General features: G+C 39.7%; 1 pseudogene; it reads left to right on the forward strand.

Moving 5' to 3' along the window:
- Nucleotides 1-1327: 1327 nt before the first annotated feature.
- LOC144516128 (metalloreductase STEAP4-like) lies at nt 1328-9882 on the forward strand (annotated as a pseudogene).
- Nucleotides 9883-13263: the final 3381 nt, after the last annotated feature.

The following is a 13263-nucleotide window of genomic DNA, read 5'->3' on the forward strand; positions in this document are numbered from 1 at the left end:
TAGAGATTGGCATGGGGTACTTTCCATAAAATCATCTCTCAATGCAAATCAAACCAGCTATTAGGCTAACCGACATAAAACCATGCCAATCTCTAGGTATGGTGAACGGTACGTGATGATGTGGGGCTATTTTAATTCCAAAGGCCAAGGGAACTTTATTAGGATGCATAGTGTCCTGGATCCATGAAATAACTGGCCTTTAAAAATAAACATCTGCCTGCCTCTATGGGAATTTAACATAGAGGTGTACTCAGTTTTTTGCCAGCGGTTTAGACATTAATGGCTGTGTGTTGAGTTATTTTGAAGGGACAGCACATTTACACAGTTATACAAGCTGTACACTTAATACTTTACATTGTAGCAAAGTGTAATTTCTTCAGTGTTGTCCCATTAAAAGATATAATGAAATATTTACTAAAATGTGAGGGGTGTACTCACTTTTGTGAGATAATGTATTTATAAATGTGCCAAAAATATATACAATCAGATATATAAAAAATGCAACAAGAGCAGAGAGCAACAATGATATAAAATATTAAGAATAATATGCAAATAAAATATAGAACAAATATTCTAAATAGCACAAATCCTTCATCACACAAATGTGAAAACACACTAAAGAGAATCTAATTATTACACTATTGCACTAAGAACAGAAAACACAAACTAAAACTGAAACCTTTATGGCCTTCCTTGATGCAAAATCATCAATGATGTTATCGTATGAAATCTGCTCCCCTATTGAATGATTGATACTGACGAAAAGGCCAGTGATCCGTTCCTGGGACATGGTTGACCTCAGGTATGACTTGATCAACTTTAGTTTTGAAAAGTTCCTCTCTGCTTGAGCCACAGTGACTGGCAGAGTAAGTGCAATCCTGAGAGCAGTCCAAAAGTTGGGGTAGATCTCCGATAGATCCTTATCATGCATAAAACTGATAAGCTCAAGGAGGCTCATGGTCCAACGTTCCCCCCCTTGTCCGGACCGTTCCATTTGGGAGACCAAGCAACATAGGCACCGATTTATATTTTCCACCGTGGGTGCTCACGGGCGCACGCCCTTTAAAAAAAAAGTAGTCAAAAAATGTTTGTATTTCAGACGGCCGACACGAACACACACGCCTATCAACTCGATAATAAAGCCGTAAAGTAGGCTATCTTTAAACTCAGGATAGGATTGGAGATGAAAAGTTTAACTGACACATAATGTTATGTGTCAGATCGCGGTATGTAATTTGCCAATTCCCCACACGGTGAAATGATAGATAATACAATAGAATTTTTTTTTTTTTAACTGCTCGTACCACCCCCCATGTGTCATGAAAAAATGTCGTCCCAGGCCCGCTTCGCCCGTGCCAAAAACCGCTGCTGGATGAGGGCCAGAGTCAGGCCTGTCAGAGCTGACAACCTGGCTTTGGATTTGGACTTGATCTCCTGGGGTTGTGGTCAATTAGTCACTCTCTGGTATGTACTGATATGTCTTTGATATATATACAGTGCATGAGTTATGGACAGTGCATGAGTTATGCTCTGTCCTGATCTGAACCCTGCTGGGCCTGCAGTTACAGTGAAATGGTGTCAGAGGCAATTGCACCGAGAAAGATAGGAATCATTAGACGCTATTAATGAGACTGCAACTCTCCCTCATACATATGCGGAGAAAGTGTGTATATACGAGTTTGTGTATATATTTCTTTCGTTTCTCTGTGTATGTTTGTATCTGTATTTGCATGCATTTGCTCAAACTCAGTAGAGATTCAAGATGTAGTTTTAGCACACTTCTGGCAATTCATTTCACATAGCCTATCTCAAAATCCACTCCCCCTCTTCCTCCCTTTTTTGCCAACTCTCCCCTCTGCAGAACCTCTCCCCTCACTTGGCTTGCTCCCTGGAAGCTAATCAGCATATATTCTGCTGCAGATAAAAGTAATGGCCTTTAGAGTTAACATCAACACAGGAATAAACAACACCTGTCCAGAATGAATGCCATCAGTCTGAAGTGTGTGTTTAGACATGTGTGCATCAGTTTCCTGGCCTTTTTTTGTGCATTTCTCTCCTTCTTTTGTTTCTGCTTATAAGCACATGTGCCATAAACTTTTATGTCCAAGCTGATTTGGAGAAGACCTTATCTGGCCTGGCTCGATGCCCCTCCACTCTTGGCTGCCAGCCACGCCGAGCAGTGCCTAGCAGGGTCAGAGGAAGTGAGGTCATGTGAATCATGGAAGCAGTTAACGCTCAGATGCCTAAGGTCATTTTTACAGTTCATTGTCCGTCTGGTTTTATTTTCTAAAAAAGCTTGTAAAACATCAACCCATGTTGTCTACAGTCAATTTATGAACATCATTTTTTTCAGGAAAAACTGGGCTATTATAATATTTGTGCTGCAGTGAGGTCGCTTGAATGTAAAAAAAAGGTTTTATGACCTTAAAGACAAATAAATAAATAAAACGGTACATGAATCTCACAGATATGTATTGATATCACACACATATCAATAAAAGCTAAGCCAATATCCTGTCTAAATCAGTTCCCATATGTATTAGGAGTCACACTGTGAAGAAATAAACATTATAACTTATACAGTTGACAAAATATATAAATTTTTTAAAAAAATGTTCTAAAACAGTTCTCCTATATATTTGGAGTCATGCAGTGCAAAAATAAACATAATGAACATTATAACTCATGTAAAAAGACAAACTATTTACATTTCTTCAAAAAAGGCCCAAATGTGTGCCACATCTCAACTCTTTGTATGACGGACCTGCCTTCCCATTGGTTGAAAGACGTCAACACAATCTCGCAAAGCATCATGGGATATTCAAAATGGCAGCTAGCATCGAGCTAGCAGCAAAAATGACGGAAAATTGATAAATTATGGACATAAAGTGGATAAATCTTGGATATAAGCGTTTGGATTTATTGCTGAACAACTCCGAAAAGAGGCACAACTTCCAGACTGGATAGAAAACCTTCTGTAAAGGCTACAAAGACACCAAAGACACCCCCGTAATGGCTAACTCCTTAGCTTTTAGCAGGAAAAATCGGTAAGTGGCTAAAGTAAACCGTTATCAAATTATCTAAATATTAATCAGAGGTGCCGTTTCGTACGGTACCGTATCGTGGATGATCCAATCCACTTGGCAGCAAATGGCAAATTCACCACTGAAGGTCAGCCATACATCACCTATCAGAGAGAGATAGGCGTGCTGCTGGGGCAGAAAGAGATGGAGAGGGGGGAGAGGGGGAGACAGGGGAAAGGGAGATCTTCCATTTTTAACTCTATTGTTGAGAGAGAAGTGGGATATAGGGCCCGTCTTAGCTTGCAGTAATGTATAGCCCACCAAGGGAGCTTTATAGTGTTGTTCTTGCAGAGATTCCATGCAGATAAACAGCAGCTGCTCTTCTATTCATTTTGTCTTCTCTTCTATCCAACTGCACACACGCAAACACACTAATCTCAACAAAAGAGATGTATTTACCAGAGAATTAAACACAGGCGAGTATCCACGGCCATGTCGTCCTGCTGGTGAGAGTTTCTGGAGCCAGAGGACCAGCACAGTGACCCGTCTCAGGCTGCTTTAATCTAATCAGTCTCTTCAACTTCCTAATAGGCTGGTTTCCCAACAGTCTGTTCCACTGGGACTATTGCTGCTTTTATCTGCTGGGAGGCTGTTTACTGTTCAAGGATCAGGAAGCTGCTGCCTCTCTTTCTGCACAAGAAACCAAAGCTACTTCACAGTTGAGTTGAGGCTGAAGAGAGGCGGACGAGGTGACCAGGGGTGGTCGATGGGTTTAGAGAAAGAAAGTGGGAGCCAAAAAAAACAGCAATGGAGAACTCACTCTTTTCACATGGCAGAGCTGATGTAGCCACACTAATTTCCCCCAATACATTGATAGCTAAAATGCTTAACATGACAAGTTTTCCACAAATTTATTGTAAAATACTGTGAATCTAAACCTCCTCACAGCTGAACAAAAAAATAAGTTGTTTGTTGACAAACAAATAATTTTTTGAGCCATATGAGGGGTTTTTTCATCTGCCATCTGGTTAAGTTTTGTTCAATTTAAACAAATTAAACTAATTGGCTAACTGGACAAAACAGTCTCACCTCAAAGTCCATTTAGCAGCTGTTGTGGAGCTTTCAGTCATACCACATGATCTCCCTCACCACATGGAGTGTGCCCACTTATGAAGGGTAAGATGGTGATCATGGTTAAAAGAAACCAGCACTGATTGTTGACATGATGTGAAACCACCGCTCTGATGTCAGTCTGACACTTTTTTATGCCTAATCATACAACCTTGACTTCTTTTCTAAGAGGTATTACAGCATTACAAGTACATCACACTTCTGCCTTTTGCTTCTCAAAGATAAAGGTCATTATTCGCATGACATTTGAACAAACAATGCTGTTATTTTCTGGTGACGTCTGGTTTCATCTGAATGTATTCCTCCCTTCCCCATTTCATCCTCCTTGAGCTTGTAGGATCCAACCTTAACTTGACTTGTATTTCTTGTTGTATGCATGCACCAGTGACTCCTCTTATAATAAATAATTTGCAATTGTAAATTGTGAATTTGGCTATAGATTTACTGTTTAATCTTTCTCTTGATCATTCCAGTTAAAGCATTGTCGACATACGGTCCAATAACACACTGATTGTTCAAATTAGTGACTTTCTCTATTTCTCACTGCAATGCAAAGAATTATTTTTGTTCCTTTGAAGCTCTTTGCAGAGGCATAAATACGAAAGAGACTTTAAGGAAACATCTTACAGAAAAACCTCACCTAAAAAAAAGTGGACCCAGAGTAACCCCATAGCAACCCGGTCCTCTTTTTAAAACCTAAAACAGACAAGAACATTATTTAGCCAATGTGATGCCAGCCTGTGATCATCTATAACCCAACATTTTTCTAGGGTAACATGCAAATGATCTGCTTGAAAGTAAGAGAAATACAAATTATAGTAGCCATAATTACAGCAGTACAATAAATAACTGCTGTAACTACTCCCCTGAGGAGTTTGCTTTAGTTATATTGAGACCACGATAACACAGTGAACCGCTCTAGTCTCAATTAAGAAGCAATTAAACTGCTCCCATGATTGCATCCATAAAACATCCATCGTGTCTTTAACAGGTCCTCTTTTCTGTGTAAGCAGAGTCATTACGTCTGAAATATGGGGGGGGCTGCAATTGGATGAATCCTGGTGAATGATTTCAAAAAGTCTCTATTTTAATTATGTCAGAGTGGGGAGAACAGAGATGAGGTCAAAATGGCCCTTTTGCTCTCCTGTGCTATCGCTGTATCTTTTAATTATCCACCACTCCTGTGTGTAAAGCAGAGGGTTAGTATGGAAAAGCAGAGATAGCAGAGGCTTATATTCCCTCATCAACTGCCTCCCAAAAGTATATGATGATTGAGTCTCTCTCTCTCTCTCTCTCCCTCTCTCTCTCTCTCTCTCTCTCTCTCTCTCTCTCTCTCTCTCTCTTTCTGTCTCTCTCATTTTTTGTCTTATGTCTAATATTGCAATTCATCACTCCTTGTCATCTTAAAAGAGTCTCTTAAACTCTTGTCTCTCCTCAATCTTCCCCTATACTTTCACAATCACTGTTTTTCATGCTATATACTCACTGTAGGGTCTTAACATTCATTGTAGATAGAGATAATAACATGACCTGAAACTTCTTCCTTTTTCCACAGGGAGAAGCAGGTATTCGTCCACATGTGTCGGTACAGTATGTACCCACACGCACATGCTTATAAGTGTGCGCTATTTCTCGGCCAGCTATTTGATTAGATCCACAGTGGGGCTGTGGCTCTGTTACATTTACATTCAGATGGAGATTTAGTCTGTTGGCCGTCCCCTGCTGTTACTGGTGCAGTGATGTAGGGAGACATGGCTGGCTGCCCGGTCCACTTATACACTCAATCCCACAGACTCCACTATATGCCTGTCAAACTGCGTTTTCTCTCTCTCTCTCTCTCTCTCTCTCTCTCTCTCTCTCTCTCTCTCTCTCTCTCTCTCTCTCTCTCTCTCTCTCTCTCTCTCTCTCTCTCTCTCTTTCTAGCGCTCTCTATCTCTCTCCCTTTGTATGATATCCCCTCCTCCCCCCATCACAAAGCTGTGAGTGTGGTAAGAACCTTCAGCATGGTGAAGATCTAGAAATGGGATTACATATTGAGCAGCACATGTATATATAGTATGCATGCATCTTTACATAGTCATACACTTCCAGGGGCTTCATCTCAAAATGACTGGAACAGCACAGTGAAGATCAACAAAAGACGTTTAATTCTGTAGACAGACATGCAGTCATGCACTAGATATTCCAAACAGGGCTGGTGAGTCATCTAATGATAATCTTAGAGTAATTATTAGCAACTAAAAAACAAAAGCTGAGCTGAAGAGGAAAATATTCATATTTGTATTGTTTTTCTGAGGCAATTTTGAAGACAAGATGCACTTGGTTTTTGACATTACTGACTGATAGACTATGTCATTGGAGATAAAGATATAGTAAGATGCACTTGTAGGCCTATGCTTAAACTTTTCTGATTCATCTTTTAAACAGTACTTTCCAGGTAACTACAACTATAGTACTTAAGTATTTACCTACATTGCATTAGTAGGAACTATTTTACTAATGAGTAATACTGGTCATAAGGAAAAGTCTGGCAATACTCTCTATTGTTCCAAGTCCCATTAAAATAACAAAACCTACAATGATGTATCCCAAGCGAATTACACTGTTTACTCTTGTCCGAAAATGTTTGCTAAAACTACAGTGCCCAGCTTTTTGAGTATTTTATTTATTTATTAAGGTATATATTTGTGACATTTTTTTATAGATTCATGTCTTTAGCAGGAACCGAAGTTGGAAAATGAGATGAGAGATGGACTAACTCATTGTTGGTTTTGGTTATTTCATGGTATTTGTTGACAATAACAAAAATATTTATACTGCTGCCCATTTATAATATAACCCACACCTCCATGCTCCAGGTGTACCTGTGTGGGAACAGTGCAGAAGCAAAGCAGACAGTAGCAGAGGTGGTCACCAAGCTGGGCCTCACTGTTCTGGATAAAGGGTCTCTGTCAGCAGCCAGAGAGCTGGAGGACTTCCCCCTGCAGCTGTTCACACTGTTGTTTGTTGTAAAAATGTGTCTCATTTTTGAAAGCCTAGCTCACTTTTGCGCGTTCCAGGCGCTTCCCTGATTGGCTGGACCGCTGGATGCTGTGCAGGAAGCAGATGGGTCTGATCGCACTGGGCTTCGCTTTTCTCCATGTCATCTATACATTCATGACTTCTCTTCGTTATGCTGTCAGATACAAACTCATCTCGCTTGTGGTGGATGAGGTAAAGCAGGCTGGTTGAAACCTAGAAAAGCATGGCTTAAAACTTACAGTACTGTCTCTCCGTCTTCCTTAGATGAAAAACAATAAAACCACCCTGTTTTACTTTGACAACACAGAAGCATGGGGCCAAGACTCTTTCTTTGTGCTGGGAATCCTGGGATTCTTTCTTTATGTCCTGCCTGAACTAACATCCCTGCCCCCTGTGGGAGGCTCTCTCAGCTAGAGAGAATTCAGCTTCATTCAGGTAAGAGCACATTTAGAAATCTACAGTCAACAATCTACAGTTTATGTGCATGTGTTAGAGTGTGGGCATGGGTGCTTGACGTCATCAGTCATGTGCGAACTATCAGTAGAATTGGTCTTTTAGGGTCGTGATAATCTATATTCAGAGTTTCCAAGTTTTCATCAGAGTTATTAAAGTGTTGTAAAAGCAAAATGTCACTGGCAGTCATATCTCCGGAGCCTAGTTAACTCATTGCCTAACACAGGCGCACAGAGTGAAAGCCTGGCTGACTTTAGCCCAGGATCTTAACTGTTAAGTTATTCATTAAATAGAATTATGATACCTGGTAAAATCCTCAGGGAGGACATTGCTGATACAGGTCACAGGTCCATTTGTGTAAAGGTCAGGTCCACAGGTAGAGCTCAGATAGGGAATGAGACTTAAAGATAAGGTCTAGGTCAAGATAATCCTTATGATCTGGTGGGAAGAGTTGTGAAAAACATTTACAGTAATAACAGCTATCAATAAAGTAAATAAATTGCTTTTTTTCAGTGGTTGTCAACAAAAGAATGTAAATTATTGAATGTCAATGTTAACAGCAGACGGATTTGCTGTTCTAAATGGGTTAAATAAGATTCCTGATGATCTATGATTTAGGGGGACCGTTCATTACATGAACATTGATATGAATGTTTCCTTATTGTGTTGTTTATTCAAAGTCACTGCGGATGAGAACATCAGCATCCAAATGCTAAAAATGTAAATGGAAGCATATTATCCAAGTAATTAACATATATATATATATATATATATATATATATATATATATATATATATATATATATATATATATATATTTATGTTGTCTGTAGTAATTTATGTAACTACTGGAAATGTTACAAACTAAAGGTACATAATAGTGTTCTCTTGCGAAGAACCAACATTATCTATAAATACAAATGACTGTGGTGTTCCCATTGTTTACACCTCCATTACTTTGTGAAAAACAGTACGTGCGCAGCTTTACTATAGAAAAGGAAATGTTTTTCACATTTTTACAACTGTGTATGTAACCTCAGACATCTTACCTGGACATGCTGGTATCTTTGCTCTTTTACCTGTTCACTGTTTCTCTCAAAAGATACAATGTGTAACTGTTTCATTCTTATTTAGTGTTTCTTTATTTCCAAAAAAGGCTTTTGGAGCCAGCTGTGCCCACTGTTGTTTAGCAATAGAAAAAAAAAAAAAATGTAATTTACAGTTTTTCTCAATTGCTAAAACACTGAAACCCATTGGCTGAACAAAGTTCTCAGTTGCCTGATGTGACACAACCAATAGAAGCCAGTTCAGAGAGCAAACAGGTTGTTGAAGGTGGGAAGGAGAAAGTCTGAGAGTGGATAGAAGAAACGATGTGAGAGGACGAGGACAAGTGCGTATGAGAGGTGGGCGACGAGGAGGAAGAGGAGGAGGAGGGCAACAAAAAGCAAGAGGAGGACGAAGAGGATTTTTGTCCCTTTTAGTATTGTATACTACAGTGCATTGAAGGCTGTGTACTGTACAATGAACAAATTGTATGGCCCTGAACATTGTGGTTTCCATTTGTTACTGTAACAGTACTGACTGCTCAACAGATTTTGACTGGTTGCAGGTTCATATCAACAAGGAACAAGAATTACAGTATCACAGAGACAAAGGACACGTTTGTGAGATGCAGGGTACAGTACTGTAAAAAAGAAAATAGGGGTACAAGGAGGAGGAAGTAACTTCCTGACTGATATAACGTGTTGTAGGTGCTGGTAGGTGGATTTTGTTAGCTTAGGCCAGAGATCACCCAGCTGTCCACCTTTTTCCTTTGTGCTAACCTAAGCTAGCCAGCTGCTGGCCCCAACTGTATATTTACCATACAAACACAAGACTGGTATCAATCTTGCTGTCTAACTCTCGACAAGAAAGCCAGTAATTTCCTAAAATATCTCACTATTCTTTTAACATTTTCATTTTATGTGATTTTTTTTCTCGGTCTAAGCTGGGCCACCTGACCCTTTTCATATGCACGTCACATTGCTACATTTATGGTTGGAACTAATTTCTTCGTCCCTCTACCTACAAATGGTACACTCCTCCTGGCTACATGCTCTGCCTGATTGTGCCTTCTGTGGTGCTGGTGCTGAAGGTGCTGGTCCTTCTCCCCCTGCGTGGATCGGACCCTAACCCGCATTCGACAAGGCTGGGAGAGGACCCAGCCGAGGGAGGAGAGGAGGAAGGCCACCAACCTGTGAACTCTGACCTCTGACGTCATCGGGGTTGCTGATTATTGACTTTGATTCAGTCATAATTTTGAAGGGAAAACACCTTAAAACTGTACATAATATTTGTGATATGTAAATAGTCATAAAGTAGTCAAAGGATTTATGACATTCTATGTTTTGATTATGCAAAAATAGCTATTCCTTTTCTAAAACGTCTACTGTTCATCATCTCTTAATATTCAGTTTGGTATGTAGAATGAGTGATTCTCTAAAGATCATTTTGTCCATGCTCAGTTTGTGTGTGATTGTGTCGTTTGATCAATGGCCACAATAGCCAAACAAAACAAAAATAGTATGGTTTATTCCAGGCAAATGGATGGGTCTCTGTGGATTTAAATGTTTTTAATGTCCTTTGAGCTTTGAAAAAACAAACAGATTTCATGTTTGAGCTGTATCTTTTTCACAGTATGTGTATGTTGTGTGTATGTTAAGCTAATTATATCACCCCATGCAGAGTCGAGGCACACACACACACACGCAGACTCAGGAGGAAAAACAGGTGTTACAAAAACAGTGTTTTAAAAGTGCAATAGTGTCACAGAGGGCTAAGGCAGGTAGTTAATAGTCATCAGAGCAGAATGTAGGCTGTAGAACAAAGGCAACATAGACAGTTTGGGGAAGACCGTCTATGAGCTACCCTCAATATACTGTATACTACAGTAATAGCAGATAAATGGGCAGCTGGATAGGCAGGTGACTTGATCAGGTGATGAGCAGAGGTGGCAAAGTCAATAGTGACGGCTGGTACAGAATGGCAGGTGTGGAACAACACATGTTTGCATGTTACATGTTACATGTAAGTATGTACAACATTAATCGGATGATCGAGATGCAGAAGATGGAAGGGAGGAGGATGGAGCAGCTGTCCCCATGACAGAGTCTGGTACTGCAAGAGAATTATGCAGCGCCTTTTTTTGCCCAAAGCGGTACATTTAGTCAGAGGCATCCTGTTATCTAGCATCTAACAGCATTATCTGCACACAAAATCTGCAATCTGTTACACCGCATTGTATTATTCTCCTATTACCAACACACCTAGGCAAGAACCCATAATAAGATTCTGTTTGTCCAGGCATGAAGGGTCAGTTCTATATGGATAAAAATAAACAGCTGAAATTATGGACCGCATCATGGACCACATTTAATTTAAAGGTTACCCAGGATTGATTCATCACTGTCTCAGCAGAGCAGAAGACACCTCTTTCAAATGTGTTAACCCTTTCTCATTGGATTGACACATTCTCCCCACCTTTTTTTCCCCCCACATCTTGATGACTGATAAGTCACTACCTACTTTATCAAACCCGCAGATCCATTATGTAGTCCCTTGTTCCAAATTTTACAGCAGCATGCTGTGAGAATGTCAGTGAGAGGGCATCTTCAAACTACCTAAATGAGGAAACGGATCCTTGAGAGCAACGATGAATCATTTAAAACATGTTCAATAATATACAGGTCTCTCAAAGAGCTCACAGTTGTACTTACTAAGTCTGATCTATTTGCTGTTTTTATTGTTGAGTACATGTACAGCAGTCGTTCAGCTACAGAAATTAGTGAGGTTTCCTGTGTTGCTTGTCTAAAGGAGAAGCACAGTTATGCTGAGCATTCATGAACGAAACCATTTTGCTATAAAAGGCTTAGGAGAAAGAAGAAAAATGCGGTGGAGTCATAACATTTAGGGTGAAAAAGTCACAAAATGAGGAATATGCAGTTACAGGCCAGGACTCTTAAGATCCAGGCAACTTCCCTAGTCACATTGGTTCTGATATAAACCAGTGAATCATAAAGTAAACACTGTACAACAAATGGACATTGTAAAATGTATCAACTGTTTTTTTATTCATAGTTTGGCTACTTTGTTATTTGTTTCAGGGTTCAAGATAATAAAAAAATAAACAAAAATCAATCTGAAACAATAAAATCAAGGCATGCAAAAATAGGATTTTGAAAAGAATGCTCCCACCCCCATCCCCAGTGGAAATTATTCTCTTGAAGACACTGATGCAGCAACCCAACCCGTACCCATAACTTCATGGGCTAACGTCATGATTGTCTATAGGCTAAAGTAGACAGATGTACAAAGTAAAGCTCTTGTAGCATCTCGGGGACCCAGAGCAGGATTGGGCCTGTGAAACATGCAAGAGATTAAAAGAAATGTGTTGCATCAAGGCCTGTTGAGCAGTTATCAAGGGGCCTAACATTTCCAGGGCACCTCTGCCTTTTATGATGTGCTGAGTATTATTGCATTATTTATGTCAGAATGACGGACATGAGACGGGACTGCAAAATGCGCCATTTTTAATGAAGAAGAAGATCACACAAAAGCAGTAGACATAGTTGGCAAACCCAAGATATATATTTAAAATGTAAATAACAGCGCTTTCAAGCCGAGGAGTTTGCTTCCCAGGGAAAACAAAAGACTTTCACCCAGGAAATGTGTGTTCTTTGGGAGTGTTTTAATCCAAATCGCGATCTTTTTCCTCAACTTAACTAGTCGTTTTGGTGCCTAAACCTAACTGTAATGTCCGTCAAAACGACCGGCAGCTTGCGGTGCACTGTACCCAGTTCAAAGTCATCTTTTATCAGGTAAACTGAACTACCAACTGCCTCTGATTCGGCTAAATCTCTCTGTAGCCAGCGTCACATGCCGGCTACACACTACACCCCTATTTTCGTAAAATATCACAAGTATCAGTGTGCATACATTTGTAAGATATATATGATGTAAAATGCATTATTGAGCTAACGAGTTATTAAACACAATACAACACTTTACAAAAAAACTGGTTTGATCTTGCCTCAAATACAACTAGTCACAAATAAGACCATTTGGAGATATGTGAAATGATACAGAAGGTGTAGCCAAGCATCAAAAGAGGACCCATGCATACAGTACTCACAACATATACTGAAGAACGCACACTATCTATAAAAGTAATATCTTTGGAAAAAATAATTTACAGAAATTATGCAATACAATCTTGTTTTCATCTTCAGCTCGATTTACAGTTTTTTTTCAACTGCTTAAACAAAATCTTTTCATGTCACACCATTTTTGAAACCTCTCACTCAAAGTGCAAAATGACACAGCAAATCTCCAAAACCATAACTATTTCGTTAGAGACAGGGGACGACAACGAGGAGGAGGAGGAGGAGGAGGAGGAGGAGGAGGAAGGAAGAAGAGGAAGGAGAGCCATCTCTGATGAGATCAGGGCCACACTTATTCATCATGTGATCAACCACGGATTGACCAATGAGAAAAGCCCATCTTGAGTAGCTTTACAATATTATTATTATAATATTATTACAATATCCATATTGCATGCAACTCTCTAATGACTATTTCAGCATTACAAATCAATCAG

Source organism: Sander vitreus, chromosome 4 (assembly GCF_031162955.1).
Source record: "Sander vitreus isolate 19-12246 chromosome 4, sanVit1, whole genome shotgun sequence".
NCBI classification, from domain to species: Eukaryota; Metazoa; Chordata; class Actinopteri; order Perciformes; family Percidae; genus Sander; species Sander vitreus.